The 12,480-nt window shown below is 35.9% G+C and overlaps 1 protein-coding gene across 1 annotated transcript in view; it reads right to left on the reverse strand.

The window, feature by feature from the left end:
• Positions 1-12,480, reverse strand: part of LOC145683990 (uncharacterized) — a 437,297-nt gene that overhangs the window by 318,331 nt on the left and 106,486 nt on the right. The window lies entirely within an intron of this gene.

The raw sequence follows: 12,480 nt of genomic DNA on the forward strand, positions 1-12,480 counted from the left end.
ACCGCCATTTTCCATGAGCCTTAAATTTCTTCATATTAAAATTTTAGCACCGGGCAATAAGGCGGTAGATCACGATTCGCCTCATTCTCGGAGGACAAGTCTGTCGCTGGTTGGACAGATTCGCAATGAGTCTTTTACCAAAGCTCGGTAGCAAATCTTCCGCAAATAACGATTGCTTAATTCATGTCACAAGTAGGATAAAGGACACGCCCATTTCATGACCAGGCCGAAGTCCTTTATTCATTTACGTACTGTATGAGTGAAAAATATAAAATATACATTTGTTAAGTAGCAGATAATCTTTATTGCTGCTTATCACCTCCTAACACTGACGCAAATACAATTTGTAACAATAAAATAATTATTTGCTCCAGGATCGAACAGCGGTGGGGAACAAAATTATGTGTGTCGGACCCAGTGTCATGAAGCAGGGGCAGGCTACAGCTAAGGGAGCAAGCAGCGCGCGTGCTTGGAAGGATGCTTAAAAGGGATATTATATATACAGTATAAAGGACGAAGGATCAAAAACTAAGGTTACAAGACTGATATTTCTGGAGTCTCATCTGTTATAGAGGAATAATGAATATGTGGTAATTTTAATACATGGAGTTGGCAACTGTGCAGAGTTTCACGACGCTAGTTATAGATACCCTCGTAAACAAAAATGGCGACTTGTTTGGAAAACTGATCTCGCGAAGAAGTATGCTCAGTTATTCGATTTCTGTGGGCGAAACATGTAACCGCAGCTGAAATTCACTGGCAGCTGGTAAAGGTTTACGTATAGACTGTAATGTCTTGTCAGCATGTCGAAGAATGATGTCGAAAGTTTATGATTGGTAGTAAAAACGTCACCAACGACGAACGCAGTAGCCGATCCAGCACGGCATCAACAAATTTGAACACAGTTCGCGTGGAGGAGATGATTCAAATGGATGATGTAACAGGAGGATCACGTTACGGCATCTGATGGCAGAATTCGAAATGTCGTTCGGAAGCGTTAGTAACATTGTGCACGATATTCTGCAATGCCGGAAAATGACAACATGGCTGAACACGTAAGGACAGGACTTTTACCAGGAGGGAATCTTCAAACTCATCCCACGTTGTGATAAGTGCCTCAACCGATTTGCAGACGATGTCGAAAAATAATCTAATGTATGTATTATACCTTACTTTCTGATCGCCCTTACATATATATATATATATATATATATATATATATATATATATATATATATATATATATATATATATATATATATATATATATATATATATATATATATATACAAGGGCGGATTTAAGGGGGGGCTACGGGGCTATAGCCCCCCCCCCTTGACGCTCAGGTTTACACTGGATAAAATGGGCTTCAATTCTCCTTTACACTGGATAAAACGGCAAATTATGGCTTAGCCCCTCCCTTGATCATATCCTGGATCCGCCACTGTATATATATATATGCAATATGGCGCTAAATTCTCTGTACAAAATCAGAGAAGTTATTTCTGAGAGTAAAACAAACAAAAAAGTTCTAATAAACATAGGACGAAAACCGCGTCGTTTACGTGTTATAGGCTGCCGAAAGAGTGGGAAAACAAACTTTAGAGTTAAATATTGTACAAATGCTGAGCGTAGACGTGATGCGGCATGATATCGTCAAAGCATCCTAACCTGCTCTATCCAAATTTGCAGTTTTCAGATTTGTGCAATAGCGGCGCAAGGGATTCCCCAAACGATGTTAGGGATTCCCGGGCATTTTATGACGTAAATTGAGTGGACAAGAGCATGTAAAGGACGTCTCACTGCCTGGAAATAATACTACGTGGCAGGTCAGTACTCATACACGCAGATTAAAAGATGGCGGATGAGGTAATGGTTGCATACCTCCTCAAAGAATTACTAGTAAAAACGTCGCTCAAGAATTCACTCTAAACGTCACGCCAGTACAATGTAAAAAATACGTACAACACAAGCCGATAGGTAACAGAAAATAAAGAAACTCCGATTGCTGATCTGGAATATTAATGACATTACATCGCTTTTAATGACGATCTGTTACTGCCTGCTACTGTCGTTTAGTTTATTTATGTTTCAATTGTACATACTCGACTTTCATTCTCTCCAGTATTTTTTTGAGCTCCTTCGTGGCTAAGCGGTTATCGTATGCGCCTTTGGCGTGGGAGACCCGGGTTCGATTCCCGGTGGGAGCTTATGTGGTTCGGATTCACATTAATCAGTTTGTCGAGTGGCTACGCGAACTGCATGTTAATACACTCCCTTCATGTCTCGTGTTCTTTTCACAGATGAAGCTACATTTTCCCGTGATGGAGTGTTCAATATACTTTAAACAAACATTTGTGATCTGAGACAAATCCACACGGAATGTCAACTCGTGCCCATCAAGAACTGTGTTCTGTGAATGTGTGGGCAGGAATCGTTGATAATTATCTCATCGGACCGGGTGGGAGTATCGGATATTTTTGGAAGAGGCTTTGCGTGAACTATTAGAGATTGTGCCATTGGTTGTTCGTCGAAACATGTGGTTTATGAAGGACGGTGCTCCAGCACATTTGACTGCGGAAATGAGAAATTTTCGCAACGCATCTTTTCCGAACAAATGGATCGGCAGAGAAGGACCAGTATCTTGGCCGCCTCACTCACCAGACCTTAACCCTTAGATTTCTTTTTCTGGGGCCATATGAAACAACTAGTCTATGCTACGCCTGTACAATCAGAGGAGGATTTGGTTCCTCAAATTGTTGCTGCTTCCTGGAGCATTAGGAAAATGCCAGAAGTGTTTCAACGCAGCAACAGAAGTGTTTTTTTCACGTCCGTCAGTTTAGAAGATTGATTGAAAAAAAAAAACGTATGGTAGTCGCATTTAAGCTGATCGAAATGAATGTGTTCAGTTATTATTATTATTATTATTATTATTATTATTATTATTATTATTATTATTATTATTATTATTATTATTATTATTATTATTACGTGTTCTTTAGTTGTCTTCTAATAGTAGGTCTTGTTCAATTCCTGTAGTAGCAAAATTGGAAGCGTTCTCAAAAGTGTTGCTATATCATTAATATGAGCAGATCAGCAATCGGAATTTCTTTATTTTCTGTTACCTATCGGCTTGTGTTGTACGTATTTTTTACATTGTATTGGCGTGACGTTTCCAGTGAATTCTTGAACAACGTTTTTACTAGTGCTTCTGTGAGGAGGTATGCAATCACGCATAGTGATTATTACCTCATCTGCCATCTTCTAATCTGCATGTATGAGTACTGACCTGCTACACAGGGGTGTCATTTAGGGGGGCAGGAGGGGGAAATAGCCCCCTCTCAAGAGTTTGATGAAAACATATACTTTAATAGATTGCCTACTAATATACTAGTACAAAATGTGAAAGTCTTATGTCGGTGGTGCTCTTCCCCCCCTCAAGCGAAGTCTGAAATGACGCCCCTGCTGCTACGTAGTATTATTTCCAGGCAGTGAGACGTCCTTTACATGCTATTCACTTAATTTACGTCATAAAATGTCCGGGAATCCCTTGCGCCGCCATTGTACAAATCTGAAAACTATTTGTTTGTTTTATACTTGCATGCGAGTATTATTCTGTTGGGAACAGAAACACTCCTCTTACAAAACCTGGGGGGGGGGGGCATCGAATTTCGCATGAGATCCGGGTGACACAACCCTAGTTCCGAGCAGGGGAGCAACTTCAATTACGATCTACGAAATTTAAAATAAGAGGTAAATAACATTCCCAGGACACACATTATCGAACTAAAGATCCTCTAGCAGGCCTGCAAAGATAGGGAGAGTTTGTACATACTAAGACTGTTTGAAAAGAGTTCATCGTCTTCATGGGCCAAAGAAACAAAAATCCGGATATAACTTCCTAGTCAAATAACTAACCCAATAAAACTTTATAAACTAATTAACGTAAGAGAAACTAGTCTAACAAGAAGAAACTACAAGAAACACACTAGAAACGAAATAAACACAAACCTTTAGGGACCGCAATATTAAAATAAAGAATTTTTGTATAAATTGTAGCTTCCGTGAATGAGGAAGTGTATATATTTGTTTGCGGATGGTTCCATTTTACAAGCTTTAATTCCTAGTCTGTTTTTACTTTCTCCACACATTTTATTTTGTGCACAGAAAACAAGGCTGAATTTGCATGTGCCTAGAAGCGAATACGTATTCAGGGAAACTAATTGCCTACGGACACTGGAAGATCACTTGTTGTAAGGTAATTTAATATCGTTTTCGAGGTCGGTAGCTTCGTAAAATTTCAGTGCTGTATTTTGTAGATAGACAAATATGGATTCTGGGTAATATGCCACTTTCAGCATATAAGGTTCAAAGGAAGTTTGTTAGCTCGACGTAACTTCGAAATTTGAGCAATTTATTTCTTCATCCTATTCCTATAATGTTCTGGAAACAAACTTCTTCCGACTGTTTTCAACCCAAGCCCGTAGCTAGAAGGTGGCTAGGGGCTCATCCCCCCAGGGAATATGGCGAATTAAGCTTAGCCCCCTCCAAAAATATATCTCGGCTCTCCTGTCTTAGTATTCTGGCTACGGTTTTGTTTCAATCATATTGCATGATATCTTAAACGTCTACAGCAAAGGCGAGGGTACTGTGGGGAATGAGGATCACCACGGGCGTTTGTGATGGGGGGTGAGGGGGACTCATCCCCCAATATTTTGAAGTACAAAATATTTAGTATTCTATTCTAATTTAATTTATTTACTAACGACAGAATAACATATAAATAATAATTATTATATTTGTTTAGAATATAGTATTCAGGCTGTGAAACGATTATTCTTGATGTCTCAGGGGGCGTGAAGGTAAGTAGAAAGATAACAAATGGAATCAAAGATAATAAAAAGGTTAGGCTAAGTACTACCATTTAAATCACTTTCTTTGATGTCCTCCCCAAATTTTAAATGTCAGAGACGCCAGTGTATATGATAAACAGAAACTCACTGTTCCGCAACAAGGGCAGAATACAGTTTTCGCATGAGGGATACAGAGGGAATATTGCTCTCCAATTTGAGCCTTATTTCGTTAAAATATGTTAATTAGTTTCGAAGATTTAGACTAAAACAAATTCTAGTACTTAACAATGCATAACAATTTAATATGTATATAATGACATGTGATATATTGTTAAAAGGTTGCCAGACAACATTTCAACACGAATAAGAAAATTATAACAAAACTAAAGATATTGGTGGTAGATGGAATCAATTTTCAACTGAAGATCTCTGTCGTGTGATCTCATTGGTACGGTAAGGGATAACTTGGTGTTCGTAGAACAAATGCTAGTAACTTCATTATTTTAAGTTTTTTCTGCTAATTTATGTCTTTCCTATCCATCCTGATGTGAAGATGATGAAAGTAGCATATTTTGTTCTGACTTGGAAAAAAATATGTACAGGGTGGGGGAATTCACTTTTCTAATAGACAAAATGTCATTAAGATTTCAGAAAAATAAAAAATTACAACAATTAACGTAAGTTCTGTTTGTATTTCTTAAAACTATACACAATTCTTCCTTGAGTGTCACTTCCAAGCCACATAGTGGTGTGTCAAAGTCAGGGATGATGAAATCTAATATGTTTAGTTTTCAAAAAAAAAAAAAAAAAAAAAAAAAAAAAAAAAAAAAAAAAACAGAGAAGAAGTAATATATATGATCACGGGCGTCTCTGGCGGGGGACGCGTCCACCCAATAATTTGAAGTACAAATTATTTAGTATTCTATTCTAATTTAATTTATTTACTAACGACAGAATAACACAAAAGTAATAATTATTATATTTATTTGGAATATAATATTTAGGCTGTGAAACGATTATTTTTGATATGTCTCAAGGGGTCCGTGAAGGTAAGTAGAAAAGTAACAAATAGAATTAAAAACAATAAACAGGTTAGGTTAAGTACTACCATTTAAATCACTTTCTTTGATGTCCCCCTCCAAATTTTATATGCCAGAGACGCCAGTGGGGATCACCCATGTTTCTCAGAAACTACATGACAGACTCTTTTATGCCACTCCCTACTCTCTGGCCATATAACATTAAACACTGAAGCTAATGACTCTACTACAGAGATAAGTCATAAATCTTACGATATTTTCACAATTCAAACAACAGGCCATGTATAGGCCATGATCGACCGTAAGCACAAGAGAAAGCGTGGTAAACTGACTATTTAAACGGTAGCCGACACTCCGTCAATATCTTTAGTCAGTTTTTAGTGGCAGTGACGATGAGTGCTTAACAACATCTGATACGTGAACTGTTACTGTATAATTTCGAATTCGGGCATAACGCTGTGGCAGCAACCTGAAACATTTACCAAGCAAAAGAGAACAGTGCAGTGAACCTCCAGTAATGAGCTTTTCCATAATATGGACAGATTTTTTTGTACTCGTAAAAGTATATATGTAATTACTGGACAGATTCCTCTATTTCATAGATATGAAAACGGACCCTCAATTTCGGACATGCAAAATTTTGACCCGCAGTATTTTGAACGGCGATGTTTCGGTCGCGAGATTTCGTATTATATTATTCAAGGTTTAGTGAGCGTAAGCCCCTTTTAGAATAGTGATATTGAGCCCGTAAGAGCTCTAATTGCAAAATGACCACTTCTGCTTTACAATGACAAATGTATGAAACAGCGATGACGCCAGCTTTAATTTCTTTTGGGGGGACAAACGAAAGAACACACAATTTTGGAGGCAGCTACTGCTTTCTATATCGAAAATAATAGTTATATATTATCCGTTCTCTTGCATCTCCGATTTAGTGGCCTTACTGGCACGAAATCAAGCACTGGAAAAGATTACGGAAACATTGCAAATATACTCAAAGGAAGAGTATTTAAAAAATAATACTCTTTAGTTCTTTAAGATAGTTCTCATAAACATTACTGAAAATGATTAGAATTAAAAAACGAGACTTTTTTCCCTTGTTTACCAATATGTCTTCAGATTGTTGTTGGTGTTACTATTATCACTAGAAGGCTTTTCTAACTTGAGTTGTTGTTATTATTTTTCAACCCAAAAATTCTTCTTTTCCATAGCCACTAGCAGTTCTTGTGTTGAATGAACATGATGGAGTAGTTCCAAGTGAGATTCTAGGAATCAGGTAATTACACAAAGTTGTTGTAGAATGCCTTCCAGAAGAATTGGCAACGGATTCCAAGGAATTGCTTTTCTCTCTAACTTTCGCTTTTCATGTTTCGTTCTTTTTACTTTATCAATTGTCTTTTTTTCCCCTTTCTTTAATGCTTGTGCAAGGGGATATTTTGTATTTAAAGACTTTTAACAACAAGAAGAAGAAGAAAAATTAATGATCATGCCATTAGTAAAAAACTGTCCACGCTTTTATAAAGTACTAATTATGTGTTTTATACTAATTTGAGGATGCTGGCAATGAAACTATTTTTGAACACATCTGTCAATGCGGTAACCAGAAAATTAGTTTAAACATTTTGTTTTTGCCGATTTTCTCAATATGAGGCCGCGGTGGCTCAATGATATAGCGTTCACCTTTCATGCATGAGGACTTTGGTTCGATTCCAGCTCGCGTCAAGTGGAGAAACACTATGTGCGTGGGTTTTCTCGGGATCTCCTGTTTCCTCCCGCTTTCTTCATTCCATCATTTCATTCATTTCTCATCATCACCGTCTCCTTTAACCTAACTGGCATAAGTGTGGGACGTAAAACTGAAAGATCTTTCGATTTTCTCAAAACTATGCCTAAAGATTTAATATTATTCCGAAAGAAGCATTTGAGAGGAAGAAAAGTATATTTTTTTATCTTTGAATAAAGAAAATGAAATGAAATCTTTCAGTTTTACGTCCCACGATTATGCCGTGTAGGCTAAATTAAATTGTGATAATGAGAAATGAATGAAATAGTGGAATGAAAAGAGTGGGAGGAAACGGGAAAACCCCAAGGAAACCCATGCAGACGTTGTTTGTCCACCACAAAATCCACTTGACACGAACTGGCACCGAACCAGGGACGCCATACACCAGAGGTTAACGCTCTACCACTAAGCCACCGCGGCTCTCCTTCAATAAAGATTTCGGAAGATGATTCACAAAATACTTCATGGGGGACATTGTACTATATGGAGCAGAAACATAGACACTACGCAAAAACGGTGAAAAAATACTGAAAACCTTCGAAATATGTGTGTGGAGGATAATAGAGATAATTAGCTGGGTCGAACTGAAAACAAATGAGAAGGTGTTAGAAATAGTGGCGGGAGAAAAGGACAATTTTACATATAATTGAAAAGAGGAAAAGAAGTTGGTTGGAACATGGGCTGAGAAGGACCTATAACATGAAAGACATTCTAGAAGTTGTGTTGGCAGGAAAGAGAGTGAGAGTAGAAAGAGGCTACAGCTGCAAACCAACAGAAAAATCGTATTTGAAGACCAAAATATTAGCTAAAAGCCATGACGCATGGAAGCTTCTAGTGAACTGCCAATACTGGTGCTGGTGCTGCTTATCATTATTATTATTATTATTATTATTATTATTATTATTATTATTATTATTATTATTATTATTATTATTAGTAGTAGTAGTAGTAGTAGTAGTACTAGTAGTACTAGTAGTACTAGTTGTAATAGTAGTAGTAGTACTAGTAGTACTAGTTGTAATAGTAGTAGTAGTACTAGTAGTACTAGTAGTAATAGTAATAGTAGTAGTAATAGTATTAATAGTAGTAGTACTAGTAGTAGTACTACTACTACTACTAGTAATAGTAATAGTAGTAGTACTAGTAGTAATAGTAGTAATAATAGTAGTACTAGTAGTAATAGTAATAGTAGTAGTAGTAATGGTAGCAGTAGTAATAGTAGTAGTAGTAGTAGTAGTAGTAGTAGTAGTAGTAGTAGTAGTAGTAGTAGTAGTAGTAGTAATAATAGTAGTAGTAGTAGTAGTAGTAGTAACAGCAGCAGCAGTATTTCGTTTTGTTCAGCTCGACAAGATCTGGTAATTGGTTTAAATGTCATATTTAAACTTTTATTTATTTATTTATTTATTTTATTACAAGCTAATACTATTGAAGAAATATTGTCAAAGAATCCTTACAACATGCTACTGCCCAATTTAGTACTGAACATTCTGCATGACGTCGCACTAAAATTTTATTACTGTATATAAAATACACGCAAGGTAAGAAACTGTTCAGTAACACAAAAAAAAAAAATGTCTATTGTTGATTCAAAATTATAAATCTTAAGATAGACGAAATGAAGAACAGAAAAACTACTGGATCAGGTGGAATCCCAGTGGGAGTATGGAAAGGCCTCCCTCGATGAAGATGCTGTTGAAATACTTTGGAACTGATGAAGAAAATATAGAGTTCCCTCGTGGTTAAGCGGTTAGCGTACGCGCCTTTGGCGTGAAAGACACATATTCGATTCCCGGCAGGAGCTCATGTGGTTCGGATCCCATGTTAAGCTGTAGGTCCACTTTCATAAAGCCTCGCTGCTGAAAGGGAAGTTAAACTAAAAACAAAAAGTACAATAAAATGAAGAAAATACACGCAAAAGAGAAAGTGCTGGGTGAATTTACATTTATAAATGTTTCTTACAAAGGAACTAGATCTTCATGATTGCAAGTATTGTAAAAGCATAAAACCAATTCTTTATACTACTCAAAGAAGGGAAACTTAGAAGGGATACACGGCAGCAGTTTGTCATGTTGCTTAGTTTCATGATAGGTAAAACAGATTCCATAAGTGGATCCACGTGGTGCTTAAAAACCTGGAAAAGTCAAAGTTTGGTTAAGCCATCAAGGAAAGGATGTTCAGGAGAACTATGTACGATTTAGTCCAATTAGAATTTAGTTCCCCAAGGCTGTTTCAGATAAATTGACCAAATTTTGTATAGTGATTGTGGACATGCGGATAGTGGTTTTGAAAAGAGGTAACTATGATCGACTGCGCTCTTGAGGAATGATGGATAAAAAAAAGTCACATAACTTTAGTATAAGCAGATTGAACATTGCAATTACTTCCTGATCGTATTAGTCTGAGACAGTTTAAGCTACTGTGAGCAAACTTACACAGTGGAAATGGTCATGGTCTACGTGTGTTAGAATCAATATGATTATAAACTATTATTATAATCTACATATAAGTAAGATTTGTGCAAAATTTGGCAACTTTACCATTAACAGTTTCTGAGAAAATGTTACATGGATGTTCAAAAATGCAATTTTGAGAAATTAAAAGTTAAAACTCACAATGGATTTTCCATCAATAAGGCGGATCACAACATTCAGAAAGCATCATAACCATATTCTTCGTCTTCGGCTGTGTCTTCTTCATCCTTCCTATACCTTTTTTCTTCATTCTTGCTTCCTTTCTAAGCTTCAGGATTGCCAACTCAGATTTGGTTATACTTTTTCTTTCCATGTCTCGCAGTAGTTTCGAGGTATATTCATTGCTTAAAATTGCCATCATTTCCAGAACACCAGTTCTTACTTCACGGCCACTATTAAAACACAGAACAACATCATACACCGTAATTTGTATCATTTTAGAACCCGCAAATTGGTCAATCCATGTTAAATCAACAAAGCCCGCAATCTGACCGTCTTAATTTTTTTTAAACCAAATTTTAGTATTTTGTAGAGATTGTCGAGGTATGAAATGTACACAGTTGTAGCTTCCTCTGTGAGGACGTTTCTGAATTATGGTGGCTTATAAATACGAAAATATCGTATACTTTGATACATACTCAAAACTTTCGCACAGCACTGCTTTTGATCTAATTGGCGTAGGGAGCTGATTCTTGTTGTGTTTGAAAGGAAATAAAATAAATTTTCCAACGATATATTGCATGCCTAGTTTTGAAAGAATATCTATTCAAGGTCTTGTTGCATCCACTCAATTCTGGCGCGCTAAATTTACTAACAAAGAAGACAAAGAACTGTGAACGCAGAACAGTAAACAACAGTAAACAAAATGATGCGAGTGTTCTTTGCGGAGCGACAAACTACAAAATATATTTACTACATCATTACAGGAGAGTGGAATGAGCAAACAACCTGGAATGTATATCAAAACTGGAAATAGATATATTTAAGCCTGAAAATACAACGGGAGTATACAATAATGTGCGTTTCTTTAAGGGAACCTGGTGTCTTACGAACACGAAACTTCCAGCAATGAAACTTTCAACACCGTAGATTCTGAAAATCATACTTCCCAAAAATCGTAAATTTTGACCCCAAACATGGACTTACCCCCCTTAAAAGGGTTAGAAGAACGTGCTCACCAAAATTTGAAAATTTGTTCTTCAAGTATAGTTATACCTTTATATCCTATTTGCGTCTCTGCCTTTATTCTCAAAAGATACAATCTTTCCATTGAAAATGAAGGTGTATCCAATTTGAAAGCAGAATGTAAATTTGTAAGAGATAGAGTATACTTTTAAATGACGAACTCTATTTATTCTGTGTATACATTTTTAGTCAAGCGACTATGTACTTCAGAAGTATGATTGGCTAAGCTTCCGTAAAGTACGAAATGGTTGTAAGACAATGAAGAACGACATATGAGATGAACTGCATAGATAGAACAATGCAAGTTTGTTAATTTATAGAATACCAGTAGAAAATGTTGCCAACATAACTCAACTGGAAATTGGTAACGAGAATTCATGAAGGACACCTATTCTATACAAATTTCGAAAAAAAAACTTTGAATTTTAAAAAAATATTAAGCCTGACTAATTAATTAAAGAATCTTTTACTGCCTTGATCTCTGCCGACTTACTATAAAATAATTTTAGATTATTTGCAGACAGGATAGTTCTTTGTGAAGGCAAACTAGTTTGTTTCACAATTTTATTTTATTCTTGAAACTTACTTGACAACATATATCAATATAAAGTCAATACTAATTCCTTCACTCGGATATATAAATAAAAAAAAATACTGTCTTCTTCCTTGTAGATAAAAATCAATACATTGGAAATTAAACTAATTTACTATGAGGGGGTTACTGAAATAAATAAGTGTCCAAAGGTTTAAGTTATCTTAGGAAAGTTAACATAAAAATATGCAGATTGCCTACAAGTTTATTTCATATTAGTTTCCTGTGGAAATGACTGCAGGTACAATTTTCTTCTTTGCGCACTGAAATTGTGGTAGCATGTTATAACTCACTTAATATTTATTATTACTTAATTGCAGAAAATATTACAATACAACTAAATAAATTATACTTTTTGTGAAGTGTCGTGTAGCATGTGATTTTGAGTAAACTACAAATGGAAATCCATAAATACATATATACATACATACATACATATATATGTATGTATGTATGTATGTATGTATGTATGTATGTATGTATGTATGTATGTATGTATGTATGTATGTATATATGTATTTATGCCGGGTGTCCACAAAAACACTCCTGATTTGAA

The sequence above is a fragment of the Thermobia domestica genome, chromosome 4 (genome assembly GCF_964235325.1).
Source record: "Thermobia domestica chromosome 4, izTheDome1.hap1.1, whole genome shotgun sequence".
Classification (NCBI taxonomy): Eukaryota; Metazoa; Arthropoda; class Insecta; order Zygentoma; family Lepismatidae; genus Thermobia; species Thermobia domestica.